This window comes from Lagenorhynchus albirostris, chromosome 2 (assembly GCF_949774975.1).
Source record: "Lagenorhynchus albirostris chromosome 2, mLagAlb1.1, whole genome shotgun sequence".
Lineage (NCBI taxonomy): Eukaryota > Metazoa > Chordata > Mammalia > Artiodactyla > Delphinidae > Lagenorhynchus > Lagenorhynchus albirostris.
In genome coordinates this window covers 19,638,418-19,659,383 of record NC_083096.1, presented here as the reverse complement: position 1 = coordinate 19,659,383, position 20,966 = coordinate 19,638,418, and positions in this window count along the sequence as shown.

Here is a 20,966-nt window from a genome sequence, read left to right as displayed (position 1 = left end):
CATGACGGCTGCACCCATTCTTTTTTATCTAAAATTAAATTAGGACCTGAAACTGCAACTTGAAAGGAAAGGACATTCTAAAACGTCTAATTTACTTCATGGATTACTCCTCCTCAGTCTTTTTCTTTCTTACAATTGGTTTGGATGTCAGTTTATCTGTCTGATACTATTGCTTGGAGTCTTCTAGCTATTGTTGGTGTTACTATTATTACTGTTGTTATTATTATCCATTTAAAGATAGTGGGGAACCTGGACTCAAACTCTGATATTATATCTTTCCAACTTTTCACCCTCAATTTAAAAATAAAATACCAGTATAAGAAAAAAAAAAAAAAAAGACTGGATCAAGTCTAAAAACTGTGACAAGGAAACATACTCAGTACCGTAATAGTGAACACTAGGAATCCTGGCTGTTCTGATTTTGCACTTTTCAAGGTGGCTCGTAGCCCAGTATCTTCTTCCCAGTGGTCATTCAGCACTGACTTGTCCTGGATGGGGAAAGAGGAAGGATCTCCTAGAATTTTCTTTTTTTTTTTTTTGCGGTACGCGGGCCTCTCACTGCTGTGGCCTCTCCTGTTGCGGAGCACAGGCTACAGACACGCAGGCTCAGCGGCCATGGCTCACGGGCCCAGCCGCTCCGCGGCATGTGGGATCTTCGCGGATCGGGGCACGAACCCGCGTCCCCTGCATCGGCAGGCGGACTCTCAACCACTGCGCCACCAGGGAAGCCTGGATCTCCTAGAATTTTATCCACCGCTGTTCTTTGTGAGCGTTAACCTGCATCCCAAAAGTATGTTATTTCCCATGAACTTTGTTTTTGCAAAATTTGTCAATTTTAATTTAATTTTTTTTTCTTATGCAGATACACCAGTAACCAACACCCCCAGTTAATATCAGTCTTTATTAACTCATGTATGTGACCCAGCGAGTTAGCACATTGGACTGAGAGGAGACACGAGAGAGATTTGAACCTGGGGACTCTAGAGGCAAAAGAAATCAGACATAAGCCTCATGACAGACAGAAGAAATTCTCTTTTTAAACTCTTTGTTAAAATTCTATGATTTAACCTATTTGTTAAAACCTGATGAATATAAGGTTTAACTTACAGAACTTGGAGTCAGATGGGGTTTGAGTTTCAACTCTACCACCACATAGGTAACCTTAGGCAAATTACTGAACACTTTCTAAGCCTTTTCTCATTTGTAAAATGGGCTTAATTATAACATTTACCTCATAGGGTTACTGAGGGAATTAAATAAATGATAAATATGAAATAGTTAATTATTAAATGAAATAATGCCTAGGAAGTACTTAGCACACTGCTTAGCACGTATTCAATTACTTTCTGTTTATAGGAATCTGTGACTGGAGTGATTATTTCAAGTGTCTGCTCTGCCTGAGACAGATTGGGAAATTGAGCCCAGAGATTTCGAAAGGAGAAGTCATTCTGTTTTCTCTCTTCCTTTCTCTCTTTTTTTCCAGATTCCTCTCATACCATGTCCCTACCCCTTTCCTCTTCCCCGTACACACAGACTAACATGGTGGTGGACCATAGGCCTCACAGGCAAGACTGCCAGAGGCACAGGGCAAGGTACAGCACACTTACAGGGGTGCAAGTTCCTTTATAATCCATGGCACTGTCCCTCTCTGCGTCCTCTCTTAGGGGAACAGCAGCCCCTGATGACCTGCTGGGCTTAATCAACAACACTGAGTCTTGCTGCTTCCCAAAGACCTGGTGAAGAAACACTCCAGTTCCCTCTCCTTCCTCCCTCCCTCCCTCCCTCCCTCTTACTTCCCTCCCTTCTCCCTCCTTCCCCCCCCTCCCTCCCTCCTTCCCTTCCTTCCTTCCTTCCTTCCTTCCACCTTTTCAAAATCTGGAGCAGTCAAGAGTTTCCATGGCTTGATTTCAGTGATTGTAGAAGAGGGAAATGCCAAGGAAAGGGGAGATAGGAAACATTAAGAAAGGCGTGCTGTCTGGATATGGTCAGGGCACAGTTTATTTGCTAAAGTTTAGTTTAGTTTAAGGCTATTGGAAAAGTAGCTGCAGGTGCAGATTTACATGCATAGTTCACTGTTATACACACACATTTGTGCAGATAAGACATTTTCCTTCTAAATCAGATAATGGGAGGGTTTCCAGCTGGACGTAGAGTAAGGGATGTGTAAAAGACAGTAGGGGAGATAAGGATGCAGATAAGAGGGGCCAGTTGGTAGAAAGAGTTGAGTGTCCGAGTGAACAGAGTGGACACACCACCTGCCATGAAAGAATGCATAACTAAATGCTCAGGGTGTTGGAGGGTAATAGACAGAGGTACTTAGACCAGGGCCCCCAATACATAGTCGACTCATTCCTGCAAAGTCAAACAACAATGGAACCTTTAGAGATAAGATCGTTTTAAGTACGAGAACACAGTTCACTATTTAAAAGATTCCTTTGGTAAAGAAAGGATACTTACTAAATCTGGAATAATACTATCTCATCTAGTTTACGGGCTAAATAGATGCAGTCTTGTGCATATATGGTTTCAGGGCCCTTATAATCTTGAACGGGATTTTCCGAAACATGAAACTGAGCTTTATGGGTTGGTGATTGCCCATCTTAATCAATCAATCAATCAGTCAATCAATTGTCAATCAATCCATATAGTACTAGCACGGTGCTAACGGTTCCTCCAACGTGCTGGGCACCTTCTTGTCTTAGAGCCTTTGCTCTCACCTTCCTCTCCCTGAGATGCTTCCCTCCACGTACCCATTTGCTCACTTCCTCCTCGCCTTTAAATACTGTCCTCAATGAAACCTACCCAGATTAACCTATTTCAAAGCGCAACCACCCTGTCCCTTGCAGCTCGGGTCCTCCTTTCTCTGTTCTATTTTTCTCTTTCCAAAGCACCTCCCACCCTCTCATATACTATATACTTATTAGTTATGCTTATTGTTCACTGTCTGTGTCTCAAGGGCAAGGGTCTTTGTTAGCATCTGGACCTAGCACCTAGTAGGTGCTTAATACATAGTTCTTGAGTGAATGAATAAATGGATGAATGGTTTCTAGAGTTTCTGCAATTAACGCAAAGTCCCATTTTCTAGCTCATCTTTTCAGTGTCACACAGATGCTGCTGCTTGATGGGCATATTCGTGACTTGCCACCGTTCCCCTATGCTGCAGCACAAAGATGCACAGGACTTACCGGCTGCATGGCCTTGGGCCTTAGTTTCCTCATCTTTGCAAAGGGAACAGTAACTGCCTTAGAGGGTTTCTGTTGACATAAGAGAAAACGAGTTGACATAAGCGAAAAGGTTTGACAACTTTAGCTGATTTCCAGGCATTGCGCAAGATGCTTTGCATTTACTCACGTATTGAATCTTCATGGAGACTTGGCCAAAGAGTTGCCCATTAATGATTCCTATTTTCCACCCCAAGAAACTAAGACTTACAGAGAGTAGGTAGTTCATCCAAGATCACAAATAAAAGTTGAGATTTGGCTATGGGGGAAAAAAAAAAAGAAAGAGAGAGAAAGGGTTTGTGAACCACAAAATGGAAGACGGGTATGTTTTTGTATTTAGAAGCATATGAGATTAAGTGTAGTTTCCACGGTTCATGAGATTTTCTAGCCCGGCTTGCTGTCTCACTGTTGCGTCAGTTCTCACTCAGAATAATAGTTTACATTCACAGATGATCTGCTAGGCAACCAGGACCCTGCCGGGCAGCTGTTTATATTGTCTTTTCACCAACAAGTTTGACATTATCGTCCTACGCTATAGGTGAGGGAGTGAAGGCTCCCAAGTTGCCACAGCCCCCTGGGTGGTAAATGGTAGACACACTCAGCCCATGACTCCCTGACACGACTGTCCCTTTGGTCAGATTGCCTCTTTCAACACCTAACTCAACCTCTTTCTCCAGCAACGTGTCCCTCCCCCACGTCCCCCGTCCCTGCCGCCGCCACCCTGCCCACTGTCGCTGTCACACACTCACATGCATGCTCCTGTTGGCTCCAACCACCCTGACCCAAAGGTCCATGACTTGGGTAATGTGTGATCTGCTGAATCTCTGACTCACAGCACAGAGATCACTCGCTGGCAAGGGCAGCTTAGCTCACCCTGGTTCTTTTCTACTTTGACATCCCTGAAGGGCCACAGAGGATCACTTAGAGTTTGAGTTCTACTTTGCCACACTTTATGGGGTAAAAGGTGTGCCCTAATAGTATTCGGGAGAGTCACAGAGACCTCTAGGTCTGTCCCCTGTGAATGCGGGGTAATAGCACGTATCCTTTAGGCTGCCAGCCTCGGCCAGAGGCGTTACTGATGAGTGCAACTTCCCTGAGGAGGGTCCTGATGCCAACAGAGGAAATCAGGAGACCCTGGCAGGACAGCTGAGCCAAGCGGACCCTGTTCTGTCACCACGCCTGCAGGTCACGTGCTGACAGCGGTCACAGCCCCACCTAGGTCTCTGTCTGTAAGGACTGACAACACAAGGTGAGCTCACAGTCTGCTCACCTGTGGGAGAAATTCTGTGTTCCAGTCTTAAATTTCTCCTTTTTCTTTCTTTCCCCAGGCTTTGGAAACAGCCCAACTGGTGGAAGATAACAGGGAAAGGAGGGAGGACCTGTTTGCTTTGGCAAACCTTTGAATCATACCCATTTTGATAAAGGAAAACTCATCGCTTGTGCTCTGGTGGTGTTTTTGGACAAGGGGCCTCTCCTGGGTGGAATCTGTGGGTTCAATCTCTGCCAGTAACCACCCCAAGTTCAAGATCCTTTGTAAGAGAAGGTCGTATTTCCAAGGCTAGAATACTGAGTGAGGATCTCAGGGGAAAAGGAAGGAGAAATGAGTGGTCTGTACCAGTGTCCCGACATGGGGCCTGTGAGTCAGCCTGGGGATGGCTGGGGTCCAGGCGCTAACAGCATTACCCATCTGGCTGGTACCAGGCACATGATATGTCCAGCCTCACTGCTATGAGTTATCCGTGTCGGGTGAGTCAGAGAGAACGCAGCAGGAACGACCCATGAACTTGGCTGGTGCAACTCCTGGCCTGTGCCTGCACCGCTGAGCCTGGGTCCCTGGAGGGGACTCTTGGTGATCCTCATGGGATCGCTGAATGCAAGGCTGGAAAGGCTGTCAAAGTGGCACGTGGTCCAGGCTCCCATCCATGGGCAAAATTCCCACCTAAACATCCAGGCTGGAAATCCATCTTGGTCCTTAGTGCACAAGAAAATAAAATGAAAGGGGATACCTTCTGAGATTGGGGCAAAGCACATACGATGGACTCAATGAGACTTCCTCACTCTGAAAGGATTGGCTTTCTGGCAACTTTGCAGTCTCTCAGAGTATTTGGGGTGCAAACACAGTGGGCATCCCGCAATTGGAATGTGCAGAGAAAACTCTCCTCCTGTCTGTTGTCTGTAACAGTACAGTCTCCCTACAGCTCTCCGTCACCCTCTCTGGGCTCAGAGGGACTCCCGGGCTGATTGGTCTCACCTAACCTCCTGCCCTTTCTAGAGACAGCTCTGTGTGGCTGTGACTCCCATTCACTCTCCCGCTGCCCTTTGCGGTCACACTGTTCTACCCCCATAAGCCAGGCTTCCAGCCACATCGAAGCCCTGACTTTAGCACGCAGGTGCTCAGGGCAGCTCAGGAAACCTAGATCTCAGCAATTCCGCATCTGGTACCACTTGAAACACACATTTCCTGAGTCCCCCTAATGGCTAACAGAGTCAAGGATCACCCTCTGTCCTTGGATTTTCTTTCATTTATCATCTTCTTTTCTGTCTTATGAACTTCAATTGCTATTCATTCATTCATTTTTCCATCCATTCATTCACTCAACAAACTGTTACTAAGTGTGTGCTATTTGACAGGCTTAAATATCACGTCCTCCATGAAGTTGTTCACAACTTCCCTAAAAAGAATTAGTCACTTCCTCTCTGTCTTTCCACAGCACTTTGTTCATATCCCTGATTACGTCTGTTGCACATGTCACAATGAAACATTACTCTCCTCCTCTCCTCTGTAGTCCCATCGTGTTCCTGCTTGAAGGAAGAACCAGTCTTATTCAGCTTTGTGCCACCAATGTCTGGTACTCTTTGAATGCTTATGAGAAATGAATGGAAAAGAGATTGATACACTTAAATACCGGTACTCCTAATAGCCAGAGAGGCAGCATGGTTTTGTGGGTAAGGACACAGGTTCTGAAGTCAGACTGTCTTGGTTTTAATCCTGGCTCTAAGATCTACTAGCAGGACAGTCCTAGGCAAGTAATTTACCACTGTGTGCCTCAATTTCCACACTGGAAAAGCAGTGATGATAACAGTACCTAGTCCACAGTGCCACTGTGGGGATTAAATAACACAAAATAATATGTAGAATATGCTAGGCATATAGTATGTGCTCAATAAATGGTAACTCTTGTTGCTTCTTCTTCCCCTGTGGATTTGATTCTTTTTGGCAAAATGCTTTTGCACTCAGATGAACAGTTGGATGGGTTTAGAGTGCGAAGGACAGAGAGAAATTCAGGTTTCACTTTCAGTAAAAAGCAGAGAGGAAAAAAAATTAGTGAATTTTATGATTTGCCTTCACTCTCCCTAGCTGGACTCGAGCTGCACCTCCTGATGTTTACTTCCAGGCTTTATAAGGACTCTGGTGCAATAAGAAGGATGCTGGAATACAGTCAAATGTAGCTGTAACAGGAATTTCTAGCCAAAGAAAATATAGTCGAAGGGCAAAATATGTCATCAAACAGAAAAAAAAATCCCCATTTTTCTTATTAAAAAAAAGGTGGATCGGGACAAGTTCTGTTGTGTTAACTACTAAGATACCTGTGAGATAAATGACCACCTTTAGAGAGCTGGCAGCAATTCCTACTCTGGAGACACGATTTTGAAACCATTTAGATAATCTCAATTTTTGCCTAGCTTCTCAATAATGTCAAATGAGCTTTCTCTAAGGATCTGTCAGATGCCCACCCCTGGTCTTGCTGGTGTCCCTAGTGCTGTCCCTCTTCGTTCACCTTTTACACACCTTTGACAGTAGCTAGTCACAGAGCTCTTGGAATCAGTGAAATGAATCATTTAAAAAGTGCCCGTAAACATGGGAAACAATTTGTAGTAAAGATGGATATAAGAAGAAGAGTCAAAACACATAAAATGCTGCCCCCAAATAGCAGGGCATGGAGGACCAGGGCCTCCACCAGACTGGGGAGTTTGGGGAACAATGCCAGGGAGAAGGAGGGGGCCATAGAAGTAACAGGCGAAGCTGCAGGAGTGAATTCGGCAAGCTCCAGCGAAGTGGAGTCTACACTTGCTCCTACCCCTCCCACTGCCTACCTCTCTCTTCCTGGATCTCTGGCGTTTCCTGGATTTCTCATAATTGGATTTTTGGTTTCCTCCTGTTCTACCTCTCCTCTTCCTCTCACTTGCTCGGAACTGAGGTTGGCCTTGATTTGACAAGGACAGGGCAAAAGTTTCACCACGTAGTGGTTCTCCAGGTTCAGTGAGCCTGAGCCAGGTACTGGACAGTCCTTTTTGCCCCTGTGGATCCACTCGCCATCTTTTCCACCCTGCCCAGTGCCCTGGGGGCTGACCTGCAAGTACCTCGCCTCTGGTTCAGCCAATGGGGAGTCCCAGCAGAAGAACAGAGGTCAGGAGTAAAGAGAGGTTGGAGTATTTCTTCTCTTGGCTGCCTCCCTGTGGGCCCACCAAGGGCTCGCTGTGTCTTTCCAATGGGAGAATCCCAAGGACATCCTGCCTGGTGGCTGTCCCCATACAACTCTTCTACTCTGGGTTCCGGTAACTACTGTCTCTCCATACCCCTTCCTACCTTAGCTAGGGTTCTTACAAGCCAGAGCACTGCATTTGTGGTTTCCCCTGCCTACGACTTTGAAGATGATCCCTTTATTAAACTCTCCCCCAATTATCCTAATTTGAGTGTGTCAGCAGTTTCCTGCAGGGGCTCTGACAACGCACATCAACAGGGATCTTGTTCAAAGTTCAGATTCCTGGGTAGGGACTGTAGAAATTCTGAATGAATGGTGGGTCCAGAGGGGCATCTACATTTTTCACAAGCACCTGCTTCTGATGCCAGTGGTCCAGGGATGGCTTTGAGGAGACTTGATCAGACTCTGACTGTCAAATTGGACATAGTCCAGATGTAGTTGAATAGTAAGAATAACGCAACCCCCATAGTTCCCATTGTTCCAGCGTCTCTTCTGAGAAGTCCACATTTCTGTATGAGATCATTATGAGCTAAGTTGGAAAAGGCAGAGAGATTTCTAAACCAAGTCTTGGAGTCTGTGGGAGGGCTCTGGGAACCAGAAAAATAGAACTACAGAGTATCAGTGTATGTGGCATACAGTTTCTTAACACCTCGCTGTTTATGCTGGCATGGTTTACCTGTAGATGAGGGCCTCTGAAGTTTGTTTGTATTTATTGCACCATCACTAATAAGATAAGGAGATGTAATTGATGGCAGATGCCCAAACCTGAAATTAAAGAATGGGAGTCTGTGCAAGCCAGCCATGCCTGCCACTAGTCCAACCCATTGGTTGTTAATTGCACAGTGTTACAAGGAGGCACTCTGCCAAAGAGGAAAAAACAGAAAGCTAATGGACTGGTATCTGGTAAACACCAACAAGGACCAGCCAGCCATGTGGAGAAAATTCAAAACCTACCCAGGTCTTGAAGTACAGATTAATCATTTCAGAAGCCTGTCCTGTTTTGGACATATCAGGTGCATTCTTGGAAGGAGACTGTTTCAGATATTTAGGATAATATTTGTTTAGGCAGCAGGGAAGATAGCAGAGGCAGTTGGAGAATAACAATGTCTCTTCTGAGGACTTAACCTCCTGCTGCTTCTCCGGCTTATTTCTTAGACTAGAAGCTCAGAAAGTAGAAGGGGCCAACTCACATTCTCCTTCATAAGGACATGCTGCAGGAGTTGGGCCACACCACTAGCATCTGCCTTAAAAGTCTTCAAGGAAGAGTCTGGTCAAGAATGCCTCTTCAAGTCAATCTAATTTAAATCCTCAGCTCTTGCCAAATCATGTGCTAGAAAAGATCCTCCCAATAAACTAATGTACAATGACATGAATGAAATATGTGTTCTCCTGGTACTCTGTTCTCCCACTGTAGCACATCTGGGTGTGATGTTACATTAATCATATGGTAGCTCTAAAAAAAGCAGACTATAAGAGAAAAAGGATGGCCTGAAGCATCAAAATCTGGGGTCCAATTCTTGACACTGCTACTTTAAGACAGCAGTTTAGTGATTCAGATTCCCTGTTTCCTCATTAGCAAAACCAACAAGAACAGGAACATCATAAGAGGATGCCATCATTAATCATATTAATATATCTAATCACAGCACAGCAGCTATTATAGCATAATAGGTTCTCAGTAAATGAGTGTGGGCATTCTTGTTCTCTTCTAGAAGTTCTAGTTAAACCTCACATTGCCTCTTTATTTCCCATTTGTCAAAGCTGCAGGTCAGAGACACTGCACCCACATTGCACTTGCTTCCAGGGATATGCACAGCCTAATTGCAGAGTTGATTTGGAATTGAGCTCAGAGACCTGAAAACCTATTCTGAGAGATGCAGGTTCTAGGGTAAGTGATCCCTGCACAGGAAACAGTCTCAACAATGACAATCACACCTCCCGCTGACTCCAATCTCCTGGGCACCACAGACTTCCTCCTCAGGGGAGAATCAGGCCAGAAGCTATAGACCAGTCCATTAAAACTCAGTGGCTCAGTGTCAAGGGCCAAGATAAATGGATGAAACCAAGGCAGCCTGTGATGAACAGAAAAGCTTAATCTTTTCTTTGTGGGAAGCTTTAATATTACTAATTCATTCTATTTCCTTGAGTTTGGTGTCACATGTTAATTCCTAGCCCCATCCCTGTTGCCCTTCTCTAACATATTTCCCAAATATACATGAAAACATCCTGAGTCTTTGGAACTCAATGCCTCATCAATGCCAGTCCATCACTGACATACCCTAGGTCACTATCTGGGCCTATCCAGCAATCATGATTCTGGATCATTTGTCACCTAACTACACTAGCAAAACATCTCTATCCTGTTATTAACATTAACATCCATCCATCCATCAATCCACACATCCATACATAATATGACACAACATGTCATATATATAACATGACATAATATGACATAACATAATATGACATAATATGTGGATGCCTCCTTGAAGCTGGGGACACTTGAATGAGTTTGAGGAGACCTGGTCTGTAAGAAGAAACATAAAAGTGTCAGGTTGGGGATTAAGCACTTGATCTTGCTGGCCTTAATCTGTTCCCAAATCGCCAGTGTACCTATGGAATATAGAATCAGTCCAACACCAAACTGAGCCACTGGAAATGTATCTCTTGTTCCCACTGGTGGTAACAAGCCTCTGGCTGAACCTCTCAAATCATGAGATGAATCTGGAAATGCCTCAGAGTAGCCCCATTCTCACTGACGTCAGGGTCGGAGAATGAAGAACACTTTGTGAATCAAATAATTTCCCTCTCATTATTGGTGTATTTTAAATTTTAACAGCAAAATAGAGGTACACATTTGCTTTCAAGCTTCTTCTGAGAAGCTGATACATTCAAGAGAAAATCAAAACTCTGGCTGGCTCTGCCCAAAGGCTCCAAGTGGACCCTGATCATTTTATCTTGGGGAGAGGACGCTATAGAATCTAGTCAAAAGCAGGAGGTAGGGGGTGGGGTAATGCTTCTCCCTAGACGAAGGCAGGGAGTGAACCCCCCTGAGGGCTCCCACAGCCAGGCATGGGCCCATCACCAGTGACCTGGCTCATGTAAGAGCAGACTCTTTTCACTGGCCTGTCTGACTTTGTTCTAGTATAGGTAAACAGCATCACAGGATATGAGATGAAGTACCTGCAAGACCCTTGGCCCTTTCCTTAATTATACATCTATTTTAAATTCACTCTACAGACTTCCCCCCAACGCATAACTGTAACCTGAGAATATTTTCTTCTCTGTCTGCAGATTTACATTTTACTACTGTTTTACACTACAAAGTCCATTTTCCCCTTGAACTCTATTTATGTTGTGATAAATTACTTACTTTTTTGGTCTTATTTTTCAAAGACAATCACTGTCTTTTTCTCTCCTTAACAAACCATCCTAAGTAGGTGTTTATGACACTGAAACCTAAATTTTGCTGGTTTTTCTTCCTGACGTCACAGCTGGGTCAGCATTAGCAAAGCAGGGGTCCACCCCACAAAGGTGAAGTTCCTAATGACAGCAAATACAGACAGAGCAGGTCTAAGTTCCTAGTCACAGCTCATAGAGTCATAAGTGACAGGAAGTGAGGAGAGGGCTGGAGCAGTGCCTTAAATGCCTTTCCCTCCAGAGCTCTTTCATGTTTATTGATGCCGAGGAAGTCATTATAATTAACGTTGACTAAGTAGATACATGAAAAACTTTACTATTAACTTTTAATTCTGTTACTACTGCTGCCACCACCTTTAATGGAAACTCTCTTGAAGGAGGGAGAAGGGACGGCTTGGGGTTGGCAGAGGCCGGGGAAATTGGGTGAGTTACTGCTAACAGAGGTAGTCTGAGAAACCCCAAGCTATCAGTTGTCTGTTCAAAAGAGAAAGTGATGACAAAAGAACAAACTTTTGGGGAGTGCTTGCTATGTGTTGGACACGATTCTAGGTTCTTTATCTGTATTATTTCATTGAGTTCTCCAAAACTTCTATGAGGTGGGAACTACTATGATCTCTTGGGGGAAACAAATTGCTGTCACATCGCATATGGAAGGAGATATTACAAATAGAGAGTGACAGTGCATATAGATTCATAGAGATTGATATTGCGTGTAGATTGAATCCAGAAGGATACATTCAAATCAAAGGACCATTTGTCAAGATGGCAACCCTCACTGGAAACTGACCTTTCCCTGGGCTCACAGTTTAAACCAATGACCCAGTTTAGAAAGTAATCTTGTGCCTCTGGGAAGAGTCAGGAACAAAATCAACTGGATACTCAAAGAAAAATAAAAAAAAACAACAACAGAGAGGATAATGGATCTCAGATGGGCATCTAAAATCAAGACAAAGTGTGTGATCCCCTAGGAAGTTACAGATAGGGCTCACCTTACAAGCAGGGAGGAAGAAGAAGCAACCATCTGTGTGCCATGCATGCTGAGGTACAAGAGACCCCAGCCCTCTAATCACCTTCTCTATTTAATTTATTAATAATCTCTCAACATAGCAGAGCCAGCACACATTAGGAACTCAATAAAAGTCAGTTTCCTTATTTATTTGGTAAGATGCAAATGCTTTATCAGTAAAATATACCTTCTTATGAATTTATTTTTAAAATTCATTCTTAAGAATAGGTTTTGCTAAATGTGAAGGACGAGAGATCTTGGGGATACCAGGCACCTGGGGATGGAAGGAGCAAACGCCCCAGGGAAGATGAAGGATGTCAGAAGGACAGAGTGGGGCAGCTAAGAGAAACCTCTTATAATTGGCCACCTATTTCCTGGGGCAGCCCTGGGACCCGACCTGGTGCCCATGCCCAATCCGTAGATGCATCCATGGTAGCGCCATAGCAAACACATGTGCTCACAATTATGTACCTCGTGCATGTCCACATGGTCACTTAGCAGAAAAGCTGAAGATGATTCTTCTAACTGAGTAGCCATCTTGGCAGTAACTAGGGGGAATAAGTAGGTGCATCTGGCTTTTCAACCTCTCCCTGCTAGTTGCACAGCATGAGAAGGTGTGGAATGTTGATGGCACTAATATTGGAATCTTTTCAAGATACTCAGACACCTCTCACCCTTCACAAAATGAGAGACCTCCCCAACGTTTCACTGTCCTCTCAGCAGTCAAGCATCTTAATCATAGCAAACCTTCCTTAGTCCCATATGGACTTCAACAGCCAAGTAACATTCCCAGCAACCTTGACCTGTTAGCCAATGACTATTGTCTAAAGGGTTAAGATTGCTTATATCTGCATAGCTCTAGTGCCTGACATAGCAAAGGTGTTCAAAAGTGTGTATTGAACACTTAAGTGGTTTTACTATATATTTCCTCTTACTAGTCACTATTTATTTAACAACAAAATATTCATTGAAAAGTGTTAGCCCTGTACCTAACATTGAGTTACTTTCAACAGGAAAGTAAAACATGTCCTCTAGCACTTTACAAAGTATATGCGCCTAAGACAGATAAGTGGCAATAGCAAGGTATGATTAAATACTAAAAGTAGCCATCTATATATTATCTGTGTCTCTCAACCCTAGCTGTACATTAGAATCGCCTGTGAAATTTTGTAAAACCACAGATGTCTGTAGCTCACCCACAGAGATTCTGATTACATGTCTCTGGTCAGGGTCTATATATATATATATTTAACATCTTTATTGGAGTATAATTGCTTTACAATGGTGTGTTAGTTTCTGCTTTATAACAAAGTGAATCAGCCATTCATATACATATATCCCCATATCTCCTCCCTCTTGCGGCTCCCTCCCACCCTCCCTATCCCACCCCTCTAGGTGGCCACAAAGCACTGAGCTGATCTCCCTGTGCTACGCACTGCTTCCCACTAGCTTTTTACTTGATATTTGGTAGTATATATAAGTCCATCCCTCTCTCTCACTTTGTCCCAGCTTACCCTTCCCCCTCCCCATGTCCTCAAGTCCATTCTCTACGTCTGTGTCTTTATTCCTGCCCTGCCCCTAGGTTTAAATACTCCCCAGGTGATTCACGTGAGGTTCCAGGATATGAATCACTGTAATAAGTGCTAAAGAATATAATTAGAAGAGATACCAGTGAGAACCAGAGTGGGGAGAAAAACCTTATGGTATAATTGAAACTTGTTTTGAACCTTGAATCAGAGTGTTTGGATGGGCAATGATGGAGAGAGGAGAACATTGTGGCTGGGAAGGGGGCTGGAGACATTGTGAGCAAAGGGAGTTGGAAATCAAGTTGGCTCGTATTTGCTGAGTGGTAACCACATATTAGAGGAAGGATGCAGCGGGTCATGGGTCATGTCTGGAGTGTTACCACCTGGCTACACGATGGCAGAAGGAGAGCCTTAGTGACCAAAGGAAGCACACAGGAGGAAAGTATGCTTGGACCACAAGCCTGGAAAATACTGCCTCTTGTTTTGTGCCCATCAAACAGCTGTGGGTGGCTATCAAAATGGCCTTGAAGGAAGGTTGAGACAGACAAAGAAATGCATTTATTCTAAATTGAAGATCCTATTATTAAGACACTAGCATAAAACAGGTGCCTGTGTTCAGAGCCCCAGACTCTTGGGACTGTCACTCTTGGCAGCTTCATCCTAACAGTTGAGCGTTTTCCTGGCCTTCCTTAATTTCCAGATTGTCAGGTGACTTTTCCTCAGTGGCAAAGTCTTTTGCCTTTCTGCTTCCTTTCTAGGGAGTAATAAAGAAGCTGGGTGGGCATGAGGATCAGGGTCATTGGAGGTAGAGTGGAGGTTCAAAAAGATGAACCAAGGGCTTCCCTGGTGGCGCAGTGGTTGAGAGTCCACCTGCCGATGCTGGGGACACGGGTTTGTGTCCCGGTCCGGGAAGATCCCACATGCCGCGGAGAGGCTGGGCCCGTGAGCCATGGCCACTGAGCCTGTGCATCCGGAGCCTGTGCTCCGCAATGGGAGAGGCCACAGCAGTGAGAGGCCTGTGTACCGTAAAAAATAAATAAATAAATAATAATAAAAAGATGAACCAAAAAAATCTTAAATGAAAAATGCTTTAAATGGAGGGTAAGGGGGTGGATATGCCTGATTCCTACCTGTTAACATGCAAAACAAAAGAATAAAAAAAGAGGTAATCATTGATGTTATCCCAAATGGTCAGGTGAGATTGTTGATGGTACACACCAAATTTAGTAAGCTCATTCATGAGGCACATTAAGGAGAGTTGCATTGCATGAAGTACTTTTAACAGCATGTGTGGGGACAGATCAGAAAATTATGGAAAAAGCGACTCACCAGAGCAACTCAAGATGTATGGATACTTACTTGGCTGACTTCCTCCATCTACAACTGGCCTATTTCTCGACTCAGCTGAGGTCAAACAAAGAGAACCAACCAAAGAACAACAACAAAAATAATAATAACAAAGAACTTCCAAAAAATTAGAAGGTAAGACCCCCAAACCCCCAGGATCCTGAGATGTGCATTTGTGTCATGTCTGCCTAACAATGGAGCCATTATTAAAGTGGTAGGAAAATAGCAACAAGTAAGGCCTAAAGATTTTGCCCAGAGACATAGCAGACAAAAGGAACAAGTTTCTCAGGAAAGCAAGATGATCCCAGTTTAACTCATCCAACAGAACTCTTCCAAGAATGAAGCCAGAAACCCTAACCGCATCTTGGAGGGAGCTGGAGGCTGGCCCATAATGGTGATGCCAGCTGCTGCCATGGGTGCCAATGCCAGAGTTACTGTTTGCAGGCTTTGGCAAACTGCGCTCCCAGGTCTGTTCAGGGCAAGCTGTTGCAATCCAAATTAATTGTCTGGGTCCCCTGGTCAGATTCCACACTCTCCAAGCCCTCATAGTGAGGATGTGATACAAAAGTTTCAGCCCGCCTCATGCCCTGCTTCTGCAGGCTCCCAATCTCTAGAGCCGGATTCACCGATTCCTTTAACTTCAGGCCTCAGTCCCCAGACCAATGTGGGCTTGAGACAGGAAATACTGAAGCAGGTTTCGTATCTCCCCTCCTCGCAGCAGTGGCACCTCAACACTGAGTCATTCTCCCCATGTAGGCTGAGCCAGCTGACCACTGGGCTCCCCATCTAACTTGAGTCCCCCTTACTCTTTATTAGTACTAGACTCCCGGTGGGCTTCCTCTGTCTCCCTGGGTTGGGGTTCTTCCATCAAATAACAGCCCCTCTGTAATTACAGAGCACCTATATAGAAGCTTCTCCTGGAGAGGCAAGGGGTTGAACTTTCTGATCTTGGTTCTGATCCCAAAGTCTCCTATCTTGCTTTTGACAGTAAATCTCTCCCTAGTGGAGGCAGGGTCACACGGGAGGATTTAGCTCTGAATCTTAGCTAAGCTGGGGCCCGGATTCCTGTGGACAAAACTACCAGAAGCTGGCAGCCTGCCCTGACTTCCAAGAATCACCTGCCCCTGATTCCCAGCAGGCCCTGCTCACCTTTTGGCATAATTTACCTCTCCACTTAGAACACCTGGTGCCAACTACTGAGTTGGCCAAAAAGTTCATCTGGGTTTTTCCATAAGATCTTGTTGAATATTAAACTGAACAGGAGTGTGGAAAGCTGAACTCCTTGCCCATGTGCCTCTCCTGATTCTCTTTCATTAGCTGGGCCTGCCCCACCCTGGTGGGAATGTCCAGTGCCAAGTCTCAGTCCCTCTACCGCCTATGCTGTCTTGCTGCCAACAAACCTCCACGCATCCCGATAAATCCTGGCACGAGAGGAGCCCATACAGGAAAGCCTCAGTCTCAGCTAGTTGGATGTGAGGCGGCAGGAAGGGTCGGTGCCCAGATCCTAACACCCAGCTTTCTTCTCTTTGAGGATTCTGGTTGATAAAAGATACATATATTGCTAGGTGAGGATTGTAATATCAGTTCCATTCAGGACTTGCGGTAACAGGTAGAAGAGAGAATGTAGCAGGGCTTCCTGCCTCTGACTCCGAATGAAAGGCAGCCGAGTCTGTCCTGCAAGGCTGACTTATCTTATCTGTCTGGTTCCAAACTGAGAAGCTGAGAACAGTTAGGCTTCCCTGCTCTGAGGTGGGTCTCACCAAGTGGCTGACCCACAGAGGCTGAAAACACAGAAATTATTGCTCTGGAACAGAGGCTGATCCAAGAGAAATCAGGAGATGGGGGAGCAGGTAGAGGCAGTGACCTTAAACTTTTTCACCCTGTCTAATAGAAACATGACCAATGATTGTCTCTTCAATATCACCACTCACATAAGTCATTCCTCCTCCTATTAAGTGGAAAGTCATAGGAATGAGGTAGGGCCTGGAAACCCCCACCCAGCCCTTCCCCGCAAATGATGAAAGTATTGGTGGCAGCACCTTCCCCTATGGGTCAAATGACATGTAAACAATAGAAATAGGCCTACCTCCTAGGCACTGTTGGTATGCTGTCTTCCTCCTGTGTGTCATTTTTAGCAGAGTGTGGCCAAGAAAATCTCCATGGTGTAGCCTCAGGTGGACAGACCACCTCTGCAGGCTACATCCCTTCCGATGCATCCCATCCGCGCAGGTCATAGCGGCTACACATGTTGGTTCCTGGGCACTGGGCCGTCAAGGGACTTCTGATGGTGGTGGACCCAGAGCAGGATGACGTAGTGACAAGCAGGCCCAGAAAATCAAGTTCTAGCAAATGTGTGACAAGCAAGTACTTCGCTTTGCTCTCAAACCCTTTTCTGTGACGAAGCTTTCCGTGGTGCATGGTGCTCCAACCTGGGACCAGAGAGAGACCTGAGCAAGGCCAACTTTTTGGGCAAAAGGGGACATTGATGCTCTGAAGTTCAGAGAGCCGTCAAGTGGGTTACAAGCAGCCTTTATGGGTGGGTGGTAGAGTCCTTGGAAAAGAAAAATGTCCAGGTCGCCCTTTTCTTGGCAGTCACACACCAGAGACTATTTATAAGGGTTGCAGCAAGGGGCAATCTCCCGCCACTTGCACAGTTACTGACTAACCTTCTGGAAACAAGCAGCCAGCCTGGCTGAGATCACGGGGAAGGAGCACAGCAGGTAGGACTTACTGCCTCAAACATAATCCCTTCAGGGTCATTGTTTTGATTCCTGGTGAAATGAGGACTTCTTAAAAGTGATCCAGGCACTAGGGTTTTAACCCTTCCTGAAGTTATCTTGTAGAATCATCCAAAGCTTGCCTGAAATCTCTCATTCCTGGATGTCAGAATGAGAAATCAGTTTCAGCTTTCTGCAGTGGAGTGTTTCTATTTTCTGCCTCTTTCCTATGGTTTAATCCTAGAAATGCATCCCTACTCTTCAGTGCTTCCTCTCCTCCACTGATGCTTAAAATGTGGTCCCTGAAACAGAAGCACCAGTGTTCTAGAAATGCAATTTCTCAGCACGCACCCAAGATGTACAGAATCAGATACCCTGGGGGTGAAGTTCTGCAATATGTATTAATCAGATCTCTAGGAGTTCTCTGATGCCTGCTAAGGTTGAGAACCACTGTTCTGGGGCAACAGATCCTTTTTGATTAACTCCTGCTACTGATAAGCTGTTGGCTTCTGGAATCCAGGAAGGAGAGTTTTCAGACAAGCTTTGGGCCAGAGACAAAACCATGATCTAGTCTTCTTTAACGTTTAATCAATACACTATTATTATTCAAGTCATTTTCAGAGGCCACCCTGATCACTGGGATCCATGGCTAAAACTAAGTTCTCTGGAAACTTACTTGTCACAAGCCCTCACAGTTATGTTTTATCATCTTCACGTACTCTGGATTCTATAAAATCATTTGGTATCCTTGGCATGGTTCTCTTTGTCAAACAGCTCTCTACTGCTATTTCTACAATAAGATCCCTTGAGAGAGGCATTGACTTCTTTGTTAACGATCTATTCTATTCACCCTAATGAAACCCGCATTGTCCACCAAAATTGGAATGATGTCAAAGAACGTCATGGAGTTTTCTGAAAGGTCTCTTTGTTTCTCTTACCCATAGCTCACCTATTTATACCCTGTGAGCTCAGACCTATGAGTTTGGGTGCATTGTCTCACAAGTGAATTTAGATGAATGAAAGCGTTGTCCCCTTCAAGCTCCATCTTCAGCGGGTTACTTTCCAAACCAGAGACCTCCCTTAACTTTATTATGTCTCCAGGCAAGAGATGCCAGTAAAAATCAGGCAGAGAGGGGCTTCCCTGGTGGCGCAGTGGTTGAGAGTCCGCCTGCCGATGCACGGGACACGGGTTCGTGCCCTGGTCTGGGAAGATCCCACATGCCGCGGAGCGGCTGGGCCCGTGAGCTATGGCCGCTGAGCCTGCACGTCCGGAGCCTATGCTCCACAACGGGAGAGGCCACAACAGTGAGGCCCGCGTACCGCAAAAAAAAAAAAAAAAAAAAAAAAAAAAATCAGGCAGAGAGCAGAAAACTGTACCTGGTCCCTGAGTTTTGTCTACCATCCTGGTTAAACCTTCTGGTTCCTGACTTGGCTTGACTCACAATTCCGCTCCTTCTCCAAATGGGAAATAGCTATTCAAGCCCTTTTGCATGAACTTCTGTTAGCAGCCTGCTTCCCAATGCTGCCTGTCTCTGTCTCCACATCTCAGACTAAACCTGACATATTTATGAGTGCTCCTATTACTGAACACACTCATCTTGTGAATCTATTTCAGCAAAATCCCATTAACCTAGCTCAGTGTGTCTCAAACTTCAGTGTGCATTTGGATCACTTTTTGGGAGGCTTGATACAATACAGATTGTTGAGTTCCACCCTCAGAGCTTCTGATTCAGTAGATCTGGGGTGGGGCTCAAGAGTTTGCATTTAAAAAGTTCATAGGCAAGGCTGATACCGGAACCATACTTTGAGAATTGTTGATGTATCCTGGCTAATGGCAACATCTGGATTTGTTCTGATTATCTATTAACAGAAGGGCAGCCCTGATGCCCTTCTCTTCTCAATGCAGTATTTCAATTATTTTTCTGTTTCATTAATTCCATTTACAGCATCATACCTCTTGCAAGTTGCCAGGCAACTGTGATGTATTGTTTTAGTAGGAAAAGTTAATACAAATCTCATCACCTTCCCATAACTTTTGTTTGGTCCAATGAACTGACCTGACTTCAATAAAACAACTCACTTCCTTGCCAAAAGTAAAACTCCTGGAGGGTATTAAAATCATAAGTATCCATCAGAAACTTAGTGCATCCTGTGGTATTTACTGATAGACACCCAGACATACGTAATAGAATTATAGATCAGCCTCATTTTTTTTTGTTTTGTTTTGCGGTATGCGGGCCTCTCACTGTTGTGGCCTCTCCCGTTGCGGAGCACAGGCTCCGGATGCACAGGCTCAGCGGCCATGGCTCACGGGCCCAGCAGCTCCGCGGCAAGTGGGATCCTCCCGGACCGGGGCACGAACCCGTGTCCCCTGCATCGGCAGGCGGACTCTCAACCACTGCGCCACCAGGGAAGCCCAGATCAGCCTCATTTAAGATAAAGTTTTCTGGGGGAGATCAGAATTGCTCCCTGTGGGACTTAAATTAGGTACAATGCAATTAACTTTAAGCAACAAAAAAATTGGCTCTATAAAAATTCCATTTCAAATTAGCTCTTAACTATGAGCTCATTACCAGGTACCTTCACTATATAAGAGACAAACAAGTCACCAGAGATTGTAAACACGCACTCAATGTTTGAGACACTTCCCCAAATATTGAAATTGATGAAGCCTGACATCTGACCTCTCACAGCGTCAGATATTTCTGAAGACTTTCTGATTTTCAATTCAATGCTGTACCTGGAAGGATAAATCTTCCCATTCATGAAAACAAATATTCTTGGGTTTCACTTTTGATAATGGTTCAGTTATACCATATTAAATACTTTTGATTAATTCTATTGCTTTCTGAGTGTGAGAATTTTAAGTAACTTTCACTGAGAGCAAGTACATCTGTTCAATAGACTTTTATTTTCACAAAGGGTGCTTCTCTGCCTGGCATATGATAAGAATGTTACAAGTGTTTGTCAATTAGAACATTAACAGACCATCAATTCATCAATTGTTTAATTAATAAGTTAATGAAAGTTGTTAAGTTTGATATATGATTATAAAATCACCTGGAGGCCATCGTCTACAGAGTCCTCCTTTATGTGAGAACCAGAGAGGTTGCACATCTTTGCAGATGTTCATTGACCACTCAGCTTTCCTCCTTTTTAAAAATTTGCCCATTTATTTTTCCATTTGTTTATTTGTCTTTTCTTACGGATTTGTTGAAGGTCTTTGTAGATTCTAAACACGA